This window comes from Scomber japonicus, chromosome 16 (genome assembly GCF_027409825.1).
Source record: "Scomber japonicus isolate fScoJap1 chromosome 16, fScoJap1.pri, whole genome shotgun sequence".
In the NCBI taxonomy this organism is placed as follows: domain Eukaryota; kingdom Metazoa; phylum Chordata; class Actinopteri; order Scombriformes; family Scombridae; genus Scomber; species Scomber japonicus.
The window spans coordinates 26,356,295-26,369,798 of record NC_070593.1 but is presented as its reverse complement, the minus strand read 5'-3'; the positions used below and the strand labels follow the sequence as shown (position 1 = coordinate 26,369,798).

Here is a 13,504-nt window from a genome sequence, read left to right as displayed (position 1 = left end):
GCTAGGGAAATTTAAGAAACATTAGACAACCTACCGATCTTACTCTCAAGATAACCATGTTTGGCTATACTTGGAGTGTACTTATTTCAGAAAAACATTTAAAGGCAATTTTTAAAAATACTGGATGGATTCATGAAAGCACAAGAACCAAAATAAACATTAATATTTAAACAGAATGTATAGTCTCTTGAGAGACTGACAAAAATTGCCACAGCTGACTATATTTCAAGTCATCCAGGCGGGGTATTGGGTTAAGTTTTCAACCAGCAACAATCACGTCTCAGTAGAACTTCATAGACTATGAAATTGCCTCTGCGAAAGGATATCTAGTTTAGTGACGACTTAAAAAGGGACGTGGTTTAATGCTCACTACATACGTGGTGCAGTTCTCACAGTGTACTGAACGTACAGTGTTAGATGAATGCACCTGATTGGCTAGTAGATCACAAACCCCGCCTTTTCCATGTAAGTGCAATCCCAGTCTAATGGAGAAATTTGAGAAACTTTGGATAACCTTATACCTGAGATAATGTTATCCCAATTGACATGTTTTGTATTTTTAAGTCAAATGCTCGTTTCACAAAAGAAATATAGAGATCGCAGATGTTGCCTTTTCCCGGTTTCACAAATCATTGTCACTGGCAAATTTCAGAAACTTTTGCGAGTACTACAATCTTCATTTTGAGATAATATGCCCAGGAGTACCATGGTTGGGTTGGTTCGATCTAGTTTTCCAAGACTGTGGTCCAACGTGATGCAATTCTCAGAAATTAACGAGTGAATGTCGCATCTCATTGGCTTATTGATTACAAAGACCGCTTTTTCCACGACTGTAAAGATGGGATGCTAGGGAAATTTAAGAAACATTAGACAACCTACCGATCTTACTCTCAAGATAACCATGTTTGGCTATACTTGGAGTGTACTTATTTCAGAAAAACATTTAAAGGCAATTTTTAAAAATACTGGATGGATTCATGAAAGCACAAGAACCAAAATAAACATTAATATTTAAACAGAATTTATAGTCTCTTGAGAGACTGACAAAAATTGCCACAGCTGACTATACTTCAAGTCATCCAGGCGGGGTATTGGGTTAAGTTTTCAACCAGCAATAATCACATCTCAGTAGAACTTCATAGACTATGAAATTGCCTCTGCGAAAGGATATCTAGTTTAGTGACGAGTCTAAAAGGGACGTGGTTTAATGCTCACCACATACGTGGTGCAGTTCTCACAGTGTACTGACCGTACAGTGTTAGATGAATGCACCTGATTGGCTAGTAGATCACAAACCCCGCCTTTTCCATGTAAGTGCAATCCCAGTCTAATGGAGAAATTTGAGAAACTTTGGATAACCTTATACCTGAGATAATGTTATCCCAATTGACATGTTTTGTATTTTTAAGTCAAATGCTCGTTTCACAAAAGAAATATAGAGATCGCAGATGTTGCCTTTTCCCGGTTTCACAAATCATTGTCACTGGCAAATTTCAGAAACTTTTGCGAGTACTACAATCTTCATTTTGAGATAATATGCCCAGGAGTACCATGGTTGGGTTGGTTCGATCTAGTTTTCCAAGACTGTGGCCCAACGTGATGCAATTCTCAGAAATTAGCGAGTGAATGTCGCATCTCATTGGCTTATTGATTACAAAGACCGCTTTTTCCACGACTGTAAAGATGGGATGCTAGGGAAATTACAGAAACATTAGACAACCTACCGATCTTACTCTCAAGATAACCATGTTTGGCTATACTTGGAGTGTACTTATTTCAGAAAAACATTTAAAGGCAATTTTTAAAAATACTGGATGGATTCATGAAAGCACAAGAACCAAAATAAACATTAATATTTAAACAGAATGTATAGTCTCTTGAGAGACTGACAAAAATTGCCACAGCTGACTATATTTCAAGTCATCCAGGCGGGGTATTGGGTTAAGTTTTCAACCAGCAACAATCACGTCTCAGTAGAACTTCATAGACTATGAAATTGCCTCTGCGAAAGGATATCTAGTTTAGTGACGAGTTAAAAAGGGACGTGGTTTAATGCTCACTACATACGTGGTGCAGTTCTCACAGTGTACTGAACGTACAGTGTTAGATGAATGCACCTGATTGGCTAGTAGATCACAAACCCCGCCTTTTCCATGTAAGTGCAATCCCAGTCTAATGGAGAAATTTGAGAAACTTTGGATAACCTTATACCTGAGATAATGTTATCCCAATTGACATGTTTTGTATTTTTAAGTCAAATGCTCGTTTCACAAAAGAAATATAGAGATCGCAGATGTTGCCTTTTCCCGGTTTCACAAATCATTGTCACTGGCAAATTTCAGAAACTTTTGCGAGTACTACAATCTTCATTTTGAGATAATATGCCCAGGAGTACCATGGTTGGGTTGGTTCGATCTAGTTTTCCAAGACTGTGGCCCAACGTGATGCAATTCTCAGAAATTAGCGAGTGAATGTCGCATCTCATTGGCTTATTGATTACAAAGACCGCTTTTTCCACGACTGTAAAGATGGGATGCTAGGGAAATTTAAGAAACATTAGACAACCTACCGATCTTACTCTCAAGATAACCATGTTTGGCTATACTTGGAGTGTACTTATTTCAGAAAAACATTTAAAGGCAATTTTTAAAAATACTGGATGGATTCATGAAAGCACAAGAACCAAAATAAACATTAATATTTAAACAGAATTTATAGTCTCTTGAGAGACTGACAAAAATTGCCACAGCTGACTATATTTCAAGTCATCCAGGCGGGGTATTGGGTTAAGTTTTCAACCAGCAATAATCACGTCTCAGTAGAACTTCATAGACTATGAAATTGCCTCTGCGAAAGGATATCTAGTTTAGTGACGAGTCTAAAAGGGACGTGGTTTAATGCTCACCACATACGTGGTGCAGTTCTCACAGTGTACTGACCGTACAGTGTTAGATGAATGCACCTGATTGGCTAGTAGATCACAAACCCCGCCTTTTCCATGTAAGTGCAATCCCAGTCTAATGGAGAAATTTGAGAAACTTTGGATAACCTTATACCTGAGATAATGTTATCCCAATTGACATGTTTTGTATTTTTAAGTCAAATGCTCGTTTCACAAAAGAAATATAGAGATCGCAGATGTTGCCTTTTCCCGGTTTCACAAATCATTGTCACTGGCAAATTTCAGAAACTTTTGCGAGTACTACAATCTTCATTTTGAGATAATATGCCGAGGAGTACCATGGTTGGGTTGGTTCGATCTAGTTTTCCAAGACTGTGGTCCAACGTGATGCAATTCTCAGAAATTAACGAGTGAATGTCGCATCTCATTGGCTTATTGATTACAAAGACCGCTTTTTCCACGACTGTAAAGATGGGATGCTAGGGAAATTTAAGAAACATTTAGACAACCTACCGATCTTACTCTCAAGATAACCATGTTTGGCTATACTTGGAGTGTACTTATTTCAGAAAAACATTTAAAGGCAATTTTTAAAAATACTGGATGGATTCATGAAAGCACAAGAACCAAAATAAACATTAATATTTAAACAGAATGTATAGTCTCTTGAGAGACTGACAAAAATTGCCACAGCTGACTATATTTCAAGTCATCCAGGCGGGGTATTGGGTTAAGTTTTCAACCAGCAATAATCACGTCTCAGTAGAACTTCATAGACTATGAAATTGCCTCTGCGAAAGGATATCTAGTTTAGTGACGAGTCTAAAAGGGACGTGGTTTAATGCTCACTACATACGTGGTGCAGTTCTCACAGTGTACTGAACGTACAGTGTTAGATGAATGCACCTGATTGGCTAGTAGATCACAAACCCCGCCTTTTCCATGTAAGTGCAATCCCAGTCTAATGGAGAAATTTGAGAAACTTTGGATAACCTTATACCTGAGATAATGTTATCCCAATTGACATGTTTTGTATTTTTAAGTCAAATGCTCGTTTCACAAAAGAAATATAGAGATCGCAGATGTTGCCTTTTCCCGGTTTCACAAATCATTGTCACTGGCAAATTTCAGAAACTTTTGCGAGTACTACAATCTTCATTTTGAGATAATATGCCCAGGAGTACCATGGTTGGGTTGGTTCGATCTAGTTTTCCAAGACTGTGGTCCAACGTGATGCAATTCTCAGAAATTAACGAGTGAATGTCGCATCTCATTGGCTTATTGATTACAAAGACCGCTTTTTCCACGACTGTAAAGATGGGATGCTAGGGAAATTTAAGAAACATTAGACAACCTACCGATCTTACTCTCAAGATAACCATGTTTGGCTATACTTGGAGTGTACTTATTTCAGAAAAACATTTAAAGGCAATTTTTAAAAATACTGGATGGATTCATGAAAGCACAAGAACCAAAATAAACATTAATATTTAAACAGAATGTATAGTCTCTTGAGAGACTGACAAAAATTGCCACAGCTGACTATATTTCAAGTCATCCAGGCGGGGTATTGGGTTAAGTTTTCAACCAGCAATAATCACGTCTCAGTAGAACTTCATAGACTATGAAATTGCCTCTGCGAAAGGATATCTAGTTTAGTGACGAGTCTAAAAGGGACGTGGTTTAATGCTCACCACATACGTGGTGCAGTTCTCACAGTGTACTGACCGTACAGTGTTAGATGAATGCACCTGATTGGCTAGTAGATCACAAACCCCGCCTTTTCCATGTAAGTGCAATCCCAGTCTAATGGAGAAATTTGAGAAACTTTGGATAACCTTATACCTGAGATAATGTTATCCCAATTGACATGTTTTGTATTTTTAAGTCAAATGCTCGTTTCACAAAAGAAATATAGAGATCGCAGATGTTGCCTTTTCCCGGTTTCACAAATCATTGTCACTGGCAAATTTCAGAAACTTTTGCGAGTACTACAATCTTCATTTTGAGATAATATGCCCAGGAGTACCATGGTTGGGTTGGTTCGATCTAGTTTTCCAAGACTGTGGTCCAACGTGATGCAATTCTCAGAAATTAACGAGTGAATGTCGCATCTCATTGGCTTATTGATTACAAAGACCGCTTTTTCCACGACTGTAAAGATGGGATGCTAGGGAAATTTAAGAAACATTAGACAACCTACCGATCTTACTCTCAAGATAACCATGTTTGGCTATACTTGGAGTGTACTTATTTCAGAAAAACATTTAAAGGCAATTTTTAAAAATACTGGATGGATTCATGAAAGCACAAGAACCAAAATAAACATTAATATTTAAACAGAATGTATAGTCTCTTGAGAGACTGACAAAAATTGCCACAGCTGACTATATTTCAAGTCATCCAGGCGGGGTATTGGGTTAAGTTTTCAACCAGCAATAATCACGTCTCAGTAGAACTTCATAGACTATGAAATTGCCTCTGCGAAAGGACATCTAGTTTAGTGACGAGTCTAAAAGGGACGTGGTTTAATGCTCACCACATACGTGGTGCAGTTCTCACAGTGTACTGACCGTACAGTGTTAGATGAATGCACCTGATTGGCTAGTAGATCACAAACCCCGCCTTTTCCATGTAAGTGCAATCCCAGTCTAATGGAGAAATTTGAGAAACTTTGGATAACCTTATACCTGAGATAATGTTATCCCAATTGACATGTTTTGTATTTTTAAGTCAAATGCTCGTTTCACAAAAGAAATATAGAGATCGCAGATGTTGCCTTTTCCCGGTTTCACAAATCATTGTCACTGGCAAATTTCAGAAACTTTTGCGAGTACTACAATCTTCATTTTGAGATAATATGCCCAGGAGTACCATGGTTGGGTTGGTTCGATCTAGTTTTCCAAGACTGTGGCCCAACGTGATGCAATTCTCAGAAATTAGCGAGTGAATGTCGCATCTCATTGGCTTATTGATTACAAAGACCGCTTTTTCCACGACTGTAAAGATGGGATGCTAGGGAAATTTAAGAAACATTAGACAACCTACCGATCTTACTCTCAAGATAACCATGTTTGGCTATACTTGGAGTGTACTTATTTCAGAAAAACATTTAAAGGCAATTTTTAAAAATACTGGATGGATTCATGAAAGCACAAGAACCAAAATAAACATTAATATTTAAACAGAATGTATAGTCTCTTGAGAGACTGACAAAAATTGCCACAGCTGACTATATTTCAAGTCATCCAGGCGGGGTATTGGGTTAAGTTTTCAACCAGCAATAATCACGTCTCAGTAGAACTTCATAGACTATGAAATTGCCTCTGCGAAAGGATATCTAGTTTAGTGACGAGTCTAAAAGGGACGTGGTTTAATGCTCACCACATACGTGGTGCAGTTCTCACAGTGTACTGACCGTACAGTGTTAGATGAATGCACCTGATTGGCTAGTAGATCACAAACCCCGCCTTTTCCATGTAAGTGCAATCCCAGTCTAATGGAGAAATTTGAGAAACTTTGGATAACCTTATACCTGAGATAATGTTATCCCAATTGACATGTTTTGTATTTTTAAGTCAAATGCTCGTTTCACAAAAGAAATATAGAGATTGCAGATGTTGCCTTTTCCCGGTTTCACAAATCATTGTCACTGGCAAATTTCAGAAACTTTTGCGAGTACTACAATCTTCATTTTGAGATAATATGCCCAGGAGTACCATGGTTGGGTTGGTTCGATCTAGTTTTCCAAGACTGTGGTCCAACGTGATGCAATTCTCAGAAATTAACGAGTGAATGTCGCATCTCATTGGCTTATTGATTACAAAGACCGCTTTTTCCACGACTGTAAAGATGGGATGCTAGGGAAATTTAAGAAACATTAGACAACCTACCGATCTTACTCTCAAGATAACCATGTTTGGCTATACTTGGAGTGTACTTATTTCAGAAAAACATTTAAAGGCAATTTTTAAAAATACTGGATGGATTCATGAAAGCACAAGAACCAAAATAAACATTAATATTTAAACAGAATGTATAGTCTCTTGAGAGACTGACAAAAATTGCCACAGCTGACTATATTTCAAGTCATCCAGGCGGGGTATTGGGTTAAGTTTTCAACCAGCAATAATCACGTCTCAGTAGAACTTCATAGACTATGAAATTGCCTCTGCGAAAGGATATCTAGTTTAGTGACGAGTTAAAAAGGGACGTGGTTTAATGCTCACCACATACGTGGTGCAGTTCTCACAGTGTACTGACCGTACAGTGTTAGATGAATGCACCTGATTGGCTAGTAGATCACAAACCCCGCCTTTTCCATGTAAGTGCAATCCCAGTCTAATGGAGAAATTTGAGAAACTTTGGATAACCTTATACCTGAGATAATGTTATCCCAATTGACATGTTTTGTATTTTTAAGTCAAATGCTCGTTTCACAAAAGAAATATAGAGATCGCAGATGTTGCCTTTTCCCGGTTTCACAAATCATTGTCACTGGCAAATTTCAGAAACTTTTGCGAGTACTACAATCTTCATTTTGAGATAATATGCCCAGGAGTACCATGGTTGGGTTGGTTCGATCTAGTTTTCCAAGACTGTGGTCCAACGTGATGCAATTCTCAGAAATTAACGAGTGAATGTCGCATCTCATTGGCTTATTGATTACAAAGACCGCTTTTTCCACGACTGTAAAGATGGGATGCTAGGGAAATTTAAGAAACATTAGACAACCTACCGATCTTACTCTCAAGATAACCATGTTTGGCTATACTTGGAGTGTACTTATTTCAGAAAAACATTTAAAGGCAATTTTTAAAAATACTGGATGGATTCATGAAAGCACAAGAACCAAAATAAACATTAATATTTAAACAGAATTTATAGTCTCTTGAGAGACTGACAAAAATTGCCACAGCTGACTATATTTCAAGTCATCCAGGCGGGGTATTGGGTTAAGTTTTCAACCAGCAATAATCACGTCTCAGTAGAACTTCATAGACTATGAAATTGCCTCTGCGAAAGGATATCTAGTTTAGTGACGAGTCTAAAAGGGACGTGGTTTAATGCTCACCACATACGTGGTGCAGTTCTCACAGTGTACTGACCGTACAGTGTTAGATGAATGCACCTGATTGGCTAGTAGATCACAAACCCCGCCTTTTCCATGTAAGTGCAATCCCAGTCTAATGGAGAAATTTGAGAAACTTTGGATAACCTTATACCTGAGATAATGTTATCCCAATTGACATGTTTTGTATTTTTAAGTCAAATGCTCGTTTCACAAAAGAAATATAGAGATCGCAGATGTTGCCTTTTCCCGGTTTCACAAATCATTGTCACTGGCAAATTTCAGAAACTTTTGCGAGTACTACAATCTTCATTTTGAGATAATATGCCCAGGAGTACCATGGTTGGGTTGGTTCGATCTAGTTTTCCAAGACTGTGGTCCAACGTGATGCAATTCTCAGAAATTAACGAGTGAATGTCGCATCTCATTGGCTTATTGATTACAAAGACCGCTTTTTCCACGACTGTAAAGATGGGATGCTAGGGAAATTTAAGAAACATTAGACAACCTACCGATCTTACTCTCAAGATAACCATGTTTGGCTATACTTGGAGTGTACTTATTTCAGAAAAACATTTAAAGGCAATTTTTAAAAATACTGGATGGATTCATGAAAGCACAAGAACCAAAATAAACATTAATATTTAAACAGAATGTATAGTCTCTTGAGAGACTGACAAAAATTGCCACAGCTGACTATATTTCAAGTCATCCAGGCGGGGTATTGGGTTAAGTTTTCAACCAGCAATAATCACGTCTCAGTAGAACTTCATAGACTATGAAATTGCCTCTGCGAAAGGATATCTAGTTTAGTGACGAGTCTAAAAGGGACGTGGTTTAATGCTCACCACATACGTGGTGCAGTTCTCACAGTGTACTGACCGTACAGTGTTAGATGAATGCACCTGATTGGCTAGTAGATCACAAACCCCGCCTTTTCCATGTAAGTGCAATCCCAGTCTAATGGAGAAATTTGAGAAACTTTGGATAACCTTATACCTGAGATACTGTTATCCCAATTGACATGTTTTGTATTTTTAAGTCAAATGCTCGTTTCACAAAAGAAATATAGAGATCGCAGATGTTGCCTTTTCCCGGTTTCACAAATCATTGTCACTGGCAAATTTCAGAAACTTTTGCGAGTACTACAATCTTCATTTTGAGATAATATGCCCAGGAGTACCATGGTTGGGTTGGTTCGATCTAGTTTTCCAAGACTGTGGCCCAACGTGATGCAATTCTCAGAAATTAGCGAGTGAATGTCGCATCTCATTGGCTTATTGATTACAAAGACCGCTTTTTCCACGACTGTAAAGATGGGATGCTAGGGAAATTTAAGAAACATTAGACAACCTACCGATCTTACTCTCAAGATAACCATGTTTGGCTATACTTGGAGTGTACTTATTTCAGAAAAACATTTAAAGGCAATTTTTAAAAATACTGGATGGATTCATGAAAGCACAAGAACCAAAATAAACATTAATATTTAAACAGAATGTATAGTCTCTTGAGAGACTGACAAAAATTGCCACAGCTGACTATATTTCAAGTCATCCAGGCGGGGTATTGGGTTAAGTTTTCAACCAGCAACAATCACGTCTCAGTAGAACTTCATAGACTATGAAATTGCCTCTGCGAAAGGATATCTAGTTTAGTGACGAGTTAAAAAGGGACGTGGTTTAATGCTCACTACATACGTGGTGCAGTTCTCACAGTGTACTGAACGTACAGTGTTAGATGAATGCACCTCATTGGCTAGTAGATCACAAACCCCGCCTTTTCCATGTAAGTGCAATCCCAGTCTAATGGAGAAATTTGAGAAACTTTGGATAACCTTATACCTGAGATAATGTTATCCCAATTGACATGTTTTGTATTTTTAAGTCAAATGCTCGTTTCACAAAAGAAATATAGAGATCGCAGATGTTGCCTTTTCCCGGTTTCACAAATCATTGTCACTGGCAAATTTCAGAAACTTTTGCGAGTACTACAATCTTCATTTTGAGATAATATGCCCAGGAGTACCATGGTTGGGTTGGTTCGATCTAGTTTTCCAAGACTGTGGTCCAACGTGATGCAATTCTCAGAAATTAACGAGTGAATGTCGCATCTCATTGGCTTATTGATTACAAAGACCGCTTTTTCCACGACTGTAAAGATGGGATGCTAGGGAAATTTAAGAAACATTAGACAACCTACCGATCTTACTCTCAAGATAACCATGTTTGGCTATACTTGGAGTGTACTTATTTCAGAAAAACATTTAAAGGCAATTTTTAAAAATACTGGATGAATTCATGAAAGCACAAGAACCAAAATAAACATTAATATTTAAACAGAATTTATAGTCTCTTGAGAGACTGACAAAAATTGCCACAGCTGACTATATTTCAAGTCATCCAGGCGGGGTATTGGGTTAAGTTTTCAACCAGCAATAATCACGTCTCAGTAGAACTTCATAGACTATGAAATTGCCTCTGCGAAAGGATATCTAGTTTAGTGACGAGTCTAAAAGGGACGTGGTTTAATGCTCACCACATACGTGGTGCAGTTCTCACAGTGTACTGACCGTACAGTGTTAGATGAATGCACCTGATTGGCTAGTAGATCACAAACCCCGCCTTTTCCATGTAAGTGCAATCCCAGTCTAATGGAGAAATTTGAGAAACTTTGGATAACCTTATACCTGAGATAATGTTATCCCAATTGACATGTTTTGTATTTTTAAGTCAAATGCTCGTTTCACAAAAGAAATATAGAGATCGCAGATGTTGCCTTTTCCCGGTTTCACAAATCATTGTCACTGGCAAATTTCAGAAACTTTTGCGAGTACTACAATCTTCATTTTGAGATAATATGCCCAGGAGTACCATGGTTGGGTTGGTTCGATCTAGTTTTCCAAGACTGTGGTCCAACGTGATGCAATTCTCAGAAATTAACGAGTGAATGTCGCATCTCATTGGCTTATTGATTACAAAGACCGCTTTTTCCACGACTGTAAAGATGGGATGCTAGGGAAATTTAAGAAACATTAGACAACCTACCGATCTTACTCTCAAGATAACCATGTTTGGCTATACTTGGAGTGTACTTATTTCAGAAAAACATTTAAAGGCAATTTTTAAAAATACTGGATGGATTCATGAAAGCACAAGAACCAAAATAAACATTAATATTTAAACAGAATGTATAGTCTCTTGAGAGACTGACAAAAATTGCCACAGCTGACTATATTTCAAGTCATCCAGGCGGGGTATTGGGTTAAGTTTTCAACCAGCAATAATCACGTCTCAGTAGAACTTCATAGACTATGAAATTGCCTCTGCGAAAGGATATCTAGTTTAGTGACGAGTCTAAAAGGGACGTGGTTTAATGCTCACCACATACGTGGTGCAGTTCTCACAGTGTACTGACCGTACAGTGTTAGATGAATGCACCTGATTGGCTAGTAGATCACAAACCCCGCCTTTTCCATGTAAGTGCAATCCCAGTCTAATGGAGAAATTTGAGAAACTTTGGATAACCTTATACCTGAGATACTGTTATCCCAATTGACATGTTTTGTATTTTTAAGTCAAATGCTCGTTTCACAAAAGAAATATAGAGATCGCAGATGTTGCCTTTTCCCGGTTTCACAAATCATTGTCGCTGGCAAATTTCAGAAACTTTTGCGAGTACTACAATCTTCATTTTGAGATAATATGCCCAGGAGTACCATGGTTGGGTTGGTTCGATCTAGTTTTCCAAGACTGTGGCCCAACGTGATGCAATTCTCAGAAATTAGCGAGTGAATGTCGCATCTCATTGGCTTATTGATTACAAAGACCGCTTTTTCCACGACTGTAAAGATGGGATGCTAGGGAAATTTAAGAAACATTAGACAACCTACCGATCTTACTCTCAAGATAACCATGTTTGGCTATACTTGGAGTGTACTTATTTCAGAAAAACATTTAAAGGCAATTTTTAAAAATACTGGATGGATTCATGAAAGCACAAGAACCAAAATAAACATTAATATTTAAACAGAATGTATAGTCTCTTGAGAGACTGACAAAAATTGCCACAGCTGACTATATTTCAAGTCATCCAGGCGGGGTATTGGGTTAAGTTTTCAACCAGCAATAATCACGTCTCAGTAGAACTTCATAGACTATGAAATTGCCTCTGCGAAAGGATATCTAGTTTAGTGACGAGTTAAAAAGGGACGTGGTTTAATGCTCACCACATACGTGGTGCAGTTCTCACAGTGTACTGAACGTACAGTGTTAGATGAATGCACCTGATTGGCTAGTAGATCACAAACCCCGCCTTTTCCATGTAAGTGCAATCCCAGTCTAATGGAGAAATTTGAGAAACTTTGGATAACCTTATACCTGAGATAATGTTATCCCAATTGACATGTTTTGTATTTTTAAGTCAAATGCTCGTTTCACAAAAGAAATATAGAGATCGCAGATGTTGCCTTTTCCCGGTTTCACAAATCATTGTCACTGGCAAATTTCAGAAACTTTTGCGAGTACTACAATCTTCATTTTGAGATAATATGCCCAGGAGTACCATGGTTGGGTTGGTTCGATCTAGTTTTCCAAGACTGTGGTCCAACGTGATGCAATTCTCAGAAATTAACGAGTGAATGTCGCATCTCATTGGCTTATTGATTACAAAGACCGCTTTTTCCACGACTGTAAAGATGGGATGCTAGGGAAATTTAAGAAACATTAGACAACCTACCGATCTTACTCTCAAGATAACCATGTTTGGCTATACTTGGAGTGTACTTATTTCAGAAAAACATTTAAAGGCAATTTTTAAAAATACTGGATGGATTCATGAAAGCACAAGAACCAAAATAAACATTAATATTTAAACAGAATTTATAGTCTCTTGAGAGACTGACAAAAATTGCCACAGCTGACTATATTTCAAGTCATCCAGGCGGGGTATTGGGTTAAGTTTTCAACCAGCAATAATCACGTCTCAGTAGAACTTCATAGACTATGAAATTGCCTCTGCGAAAGGATATCTAGTTTAGTGACGAGTCTAAAAGGGACGTGGTTTAATGCTCACCACATACGTGGTGCAGTTCTCACAGTGTACTGACCGTACAGTGTTAGATGAATGCACCTGATTGGCTAGTAGATCACAAACCCCGCCTTTTCCATGTAAGTGCAATCCCAGTCTAATGGAGAAATTTGAGAAACTTTGGATAACCTTATACCTGAGATAATGTTATCCCAATTGACATGTTTTGTATTTTTAAGTCAAATGCTCGTTTCACAAAAGAAATATAGAGATCGCAGATGTTGCCTTTTCCCGGTTTCACAAATCATTGTCACTGGCAAATTTCAGAAACTTTTGCGAGTACTACAATCTTCATTTTGAGATAATATGCCCAGGAGTACCATGGTTGGGTTGGTTCGATCTAGTTTTCCAAGACTGTGGTCCAACGTGATGCAATTCTCAGAAATTAACGAGTGAATGTCGCATCTCATTGGCTTATTGATTACAAAGACCGCTTTTTCCAC

At 38.0% G+C, this 13,504-nt stretch overlaps 16 non-coding genes across 16 annotated transcripts; all 16 read right to left on the bottom strand.

Moving 5' to 3' along the window:
* Positions 1-183: 183 nt before the first annotated feature.
* On the bottom strand, positions 184-324 carry LOC128376047 (U4 spliceosomal RNA). The gene has a single exon (XR_008323202.1). It is a non-coding gene; the product is annotated as a U4 spliceosomal RNA (small nuclear RNA).
* Positions 325-1,028: 704 nt separating this feature from the next.
* LOC128376058 (U4 spliceosomal RNA) lies at positions 1,029-1,169 on the bottom strand. Its single transcript, XR_008323211.1, has one exon. It is a non-coding gene; the product is annotated as a U4 spliceosomal RNA (small nuclear RNA).
* Positions 1,170-1,873: 704 nt separating this feature from the next.
* LOC128376046 (U4 spliceosomal RNA) lies at positions 1,874-2,014 on the bottom strand. The gene has a single exon (XR_008323201.1). It is a non-coding gene; the product is annotated as a U4 spliceosomal RNA (small nuclear RNA).
* A 704-nt stretch (positions 2,015-2,718) lies between these two features.
* LOC128375983 (U4 spliceosomal RNA) lies at positions 2,719-2,859 on the bottom strand. The gene has a single exon (XR_008323142.1). It is a non-coding gene; the product is annotated as a U4 spliceosomal RNA (small nuclear RNA).
* A 705-nt stretch (positions 2,860-3,564) lies between these two features.
* LOC128375982 (U4 spliceosomal RNA) lies at positions 3,565-3,705 on the bottom strand. The gene has a single exon (XR_008323141.1). It is a non-coding gene; the product is annotated as a U4 spliceosomal RNA (small nuclear RNA).
* Positions 3,706-4,409: 704 nt separating this feature from the next.
* Positions 4,410-4,550, bottom strand: LOC128375981 (U4 spliceosomal RNA). The gene has a single exon (XR_008323140.1). It is a non-coding gene; the product is annotated as a U4 spliceosomal RNA (small nuclear RNA).
* Positions 4,551-5,254: 704 nt separating this feature from the next.
* LOC128376053 (U4 spliceosomal RNA) lies at positions 5,255-5,395 on the bottom strand. Its single transcript, XR_008323208.1, has one exon. It is a non-coding gene; the product is annotated as a U4 spliceosomal RNA (small nuclear RNA).
* A 704-nt stretch (positions 5,396-6,099) lies between these two features.
* On the bottom strand, positions 6,100-6,240 carry LOC128375979 (U4 spliceosomal RNA). The gene has a single exon (XR_008323138.1). It is a non-coding gene; the product is annotated as a U4 spliceosomal RNA (small nuclear RNA).
* A 704-nt stretch (positions 6,241-6,944) lies between these two features.
* Positions 6,945-7,085, bottom strand: LOC128375978 (U4 spliceosomal RNA). The gene has a single exon (XR_008323137.1). It is a non-coding gene; the product is annotated as a U4 spliceosomal RNA (small nuclear RNA).
* Positions 7,086-7,789: 704 nt separating this feature from the next.
* LOC128375977 (U4 spliceosomal RNA) lies at positions 7,790-7,930 on the bottom strand. Its single transcript, XR_008323136.1, has one exon. It is a non-coding gene; the product is annotated as a U4 spliceosomal RNA (small nuclear RNA).
* A 704-nt stretch (positions 7,931-8,634) lies between these two features.
* LOC128375976 (U4 spliceosomal RNA) lies at positions 8,635-8,775 on the bottom strand. The gene has a single exon (XR_008323135.1). It is a non-coding gene; the product is annotated as a U4 spliceosomal RNA (small nuclear RNA).
* Positions 8,776-9,479: 704 nt separating this feature from the next.
* On the bottom strand, positions 9,480-9,620 carry LOC128376045 (U4 spliceosomal RNA). Its single transcript, XR_008323200.1, has one exon. It is a non-coding gene; the product is annotated as a U4 spliceosomal RNA (small nuclear RNA).
* Positions 9,621-10,324: 704 nt separating this feature from the next.
* On the bottom strand, positions 10,325-10,465 carry LOC128375974 (U4 spliceosomal RNA). Its single transcript, XR_008323134.1, has one exon. It is a non-coding gene; the product is annotated as a U4 spliceosomal RNA (small nuclear RNA).
* Positions 10,466-11,169: 704 nt separating this feature from the next.
* On the bottom strand, positions 11,170-11,310 carry LOC128375973 (U4 spliceosomal RNA). Its single transcript, XR_008323133.1, has one exon. It is a non-coding gene; the product is annotated as a U4 spliceosomal RNA (small nuclear RNA).
* A 704-nt stretch (positions 11,311-12,014) lies between these two features.
* Positions 12,015-12,155, bottom strand: LOC128375972 (U4 spliceosomal RNA). The gene has a single exon (XR_008323132.1). It is a non-coding gene; the product is annotated as a U4 spliceosomal RNA (small nuclear RNA).
* Positions 12,156-12,859: 704 nt separating this feature from the next.
* On the bottom strand, positions 12,860-13,000 carry LOC128375971 (U4 spliceosomal RNA). Its single transcript, XR_008323131.1, has one exon. It is a non-coding gene; the product is annotated as a U4 spliceosomal RNA (small nuclear RNA).
* Between the last annotated feature and the right edge of the window lie 504 nt (positions 13,001-13,504).